Here is a 3,683-nt window from a genome sequence, read left to right as displayed (position 1 = left end):
CTTCCCTCTTTCGCTCTCTTCTTTCCTCTTTCGCTCTCTTCTTCCCTCTTTCGCTCTCTTCTCCTTTCCTTCTTTTTCCTTCTTCTTTCGTCTCTTCCTTCTTCTAACTCCTTCTCTCCTTCTACTCTCTCTCCTATCCCTACTTCTCCCTCTCTCATCACGTCTCTAACACTCTATCTCCTCATTCTTATCTCTTTCGTCTTAATCCTCTCTCTGTCTCTCTTATCTTTTCGCATCTCTCTCACCGTCCTTCTTTCTCCCTGTCATCTCCTTTTTTTTCTTCGTTACTCCTTCTTCTTATCTTTTCGTTCCTCTAACTACTTCCGTTTTTCCTTCTCTCTGTTTCTTCATTTCTCTTCTCTGTCTATTCCTTCCTCCTCTCCTTCTCCTTCCCCCGTCTCTCTTTCTCCTCTCTCTGGCTTTCTTCTTGTTCTTCTCTCTCCCCTTCTCCTCCTTCTTCTCCTTTTCTCCTTCAGCCTATTTCTTCCTTCCTCTCTCTCCCTCCTTCTTCCTATTTCTTCCTTCCTCTCTCTCTCCCTCCTTCTCCCTATTTCTGTCTTCCTCTCTCTCTCTCCCTCCTTCTTCCTATTTCTTCCTTCCTCTCTCTCTCCCTCCTTCTTCCTATTTCTTCCTTCCTCTCTCTCTCCCTCCTTCTCCCTATTTCTTTCTTCCTCTCTCTCTCTCCCTCCTTCTCCCTATTTTTACCTTCCTCTCTTTCCCTCCTTCTTCCTATCTCTTTCCTCCTTTTCTTCTTTTATTAGTTCTCTTCCTCTCTTGTCTTCCTTCCTTATCTTCTTTTTTCACTTCCTTTATCCTGTCCCCTTCCTTACCTTTCTCCTTCCTGTTATTTCCTCTTCCTATTCCCTTTCCCCTTTCTCTTCTTCTTCCCCTTCTTCCCCCTTTGTCTTTCCACTTTTAATTTTTCTTTTATCTTTTCCTTTTCCACTTCCTCCCATATTCTACCCTCTCCTCCCTCTCCTTACTTCCTCTTCACATCTCTTCTTTCCTCCCCATCTCTTTCCCCTCTCTCTCTCTCTCTCTCTCTCTCTCTCTCTCTCTCTCTCTCTCTCTCTCTCTCTCTCTCTCTCTCTCTCTCTCTCTCTCTCTCTCTCTCTCTCTCCACAATTCTCCCCACATCCTTTTTTCCCTTCCTTCCTCCCTATCTCCCTTTTACCTCTCTCCCTCTCCTTCTCTCTCCTCCCTTCTCCTCCCTCCCTCCCTTCGCTTCCTTCCTCTACTATCCTTTCCCTTTATCACCCTTTCCTCTACTTCATCTCCGCCCCCCCTTTCCTTCCTACCCCCCCCCCTCCTTTCCCATCCTTCCCCTCTCTTCTCCCTCATCTTCTCTCTCCACCCTTCCCCCTCCTTTCCCCTCTCCTCCCCTCCCTCCTTCCCCTTCCCCCTACATCCTTTTCGTCCCCCTCCATTCCCTCCCCCTCCATTCCCATCCCCTTCCTTCCCTCTCCTCCCCTCCTCCCTTCCCTTCGTCCCTTCCCCCTCCCTTCCCCCACTCACCCTACTTCCCTTACTTCTCTCTTCCCTTAGTCCTTCCCTTCCCTTCCTCTTCTCTTCCCTTCCCCCTCCCTTCCCTTCCTTTCCTTTTATCTCCCTCCATTCCCCCACACACCCCACTTCCTTTACTTGGCTCTTCCCTTACCCCATCCTCCCTCATTTCCCCCTCCTCTTCCCCCTCCCTTCCTCCTCCCTTCCTCCCTTCCCCCTTCCTTCCTCCTCCCTTCCCCCTTCCTTCCCTTCCCTTCCCCCTCCCTTCCTCCTCCTTTCCCCGTCTCTTCCCCTTCCCTTCCCCCTCCCTTCCTTCCCCCCTTCCCTTCCTCTCTTCCTCCCTTCCGTTCCTTCCTTCCCTTCCCTTCCCTCTCCCTTCCCCCCTCCCTTCCCTCTCCCTTCCTCCCTTCCCTCTTCCTCCTCCCTTCCCCCTTCCTTCCTCCTCCCTTCCCCTTCCCTTCCTTCATCACACTCGCTATGACCCCAAGAGTTTGCATCGTCACGACCCGCCGACATTAGTGGGAGAAGGGAGAGTCTAAAGTATTTTCTTAAATTTTAAGCATGAATGAGAATTGAATGATAATAATGATAATACGAGAGACAAGATTAGATCAGGTAAGATGCAAGGTCATGGTTATGCTCTGTTACGCCAGGTTACATTAGGTTTTGGTAAATAGTGTGGATGGAAGTGAATAGAAGAGATTTAAAGATTCTGTAGAAGTGAATGCTGAAAGATACAAGATTGTACCTTTATTATTCCAGGTAATACCAGGTTAGATCAGGTTTGGTAAATGGTATGAATGGGAAGGGAATACGAGATTATACCAGGTTATACCAGTTTATATAAGGTTGAATGAACAAGATTATACCAGGTTATACTAGGTCTGATAAATATGTATGAATAGATGTTATTATTCCAGGTTATACCAGATTATATCAGGTTTGGTAAATGGTATGAATGGGAAGTGAATACGAGATGCAAGGTTATACCAGGTTATACCACGTTATATAAGGTTTGATGAACAGAAGTGAATGTTCAGAGGTAGAAGATTATACCTTTCTTATTCCAGGTTATATCAGGTTATATCAGGTTTGGTAATCTGTATGGATGGAAAGTGAATAATATGATTTGCAAGATTATAGCAGATTATACCAGGTTTGGTGAATAATATGAATGGAAGTTAATACTGAAAACTACAAAATTATAAAAGATTATACCAATTTATACTAGGTTTATGAGCATCGAGTTTTTGTGCCATAAATGAAAGTAAATACTAAAATACACAAAATTATACCATATTATACCAGGTTTCAAAATAGTGTGAAGTGAATAAGAAAAGATACCAGATTACACCAGATTATATGGAATACGAGATTATTCAAGATTATGCAAGATTTTATAAGACTTTTCAAGATTTATAAGATTTTACAAGACTATTCAAGATTTTACAAGATTATTCATGATTTTACAAGATTTTACAAGTTTATATAAGATTTTACAAAACTCTTTAACATTTTACAAAATTTTACGAGACTATTCAAGATTTTACAAGATTTTACGAGATTTTACGAGATTTTACAAGATTTTACAAGATTTTACGAGATTATTCAAGATTTTACAAGGTTTTACAAAAGTATCCTAGGTTTTCATTGTTACGATTTCATAAAAAAAGAAAAAAAAAAATGAGATTATAAAATAATATTCAGGATTATACAAAAAATATATCAGGTTGTAATTGCTGCAGCTCCGTAAAATATGTGCATGTCAGTGAATGATGCAAGGCTTTGCAACATTATGCAACATTATGCATGTTTTGTGATGAATGACATTTTGCAAGAATCGTTAATGAAAAGGATTAATATAAGATGCGAGATTGTACAAGTTTATTCACGGTTATATCAGATCTGGAATTATCAATATTCATTAGAAATAGGGACGGAAATGAGATATACAAGATGCAGTATTATACACGACTTTGCAAGGTTTGTGAGCATTAACATTTCGCAAAAAGTTAATTGGAAAATAGATAAGTAAAATTATGCAATATGAAACAAGCTCTTTTCAATATTATACAAGTTCTTTGCAATATTATATAAGTTTTTTGCAAATTATAGGAGATTATGCAAGGATATACAAGGTTATAAAAGGTTTGTAATTGTCGACGTTTCGTAAGAAAGGA

The sequence above is a fragment of the Penaeus chinensis genome, chromosome 43 (genome assembly GCF_019202785.1).
Source record: "Penaeus chinensis breed Huanghai No. 1 chromosome 43, ASM1920278v2, whole genome shotgun sequence".
In the NCBI taxonomy this organism is placed as follows: domain Eukaryota; kingdom Metazoa; phylum Arthropoda; class Malacostraca; order Decapoda; family Penaeidae; genus Penaeus; species Penaeus chinensis.
Note: the sequence above shows the minus strand (reverse complement) of the source record.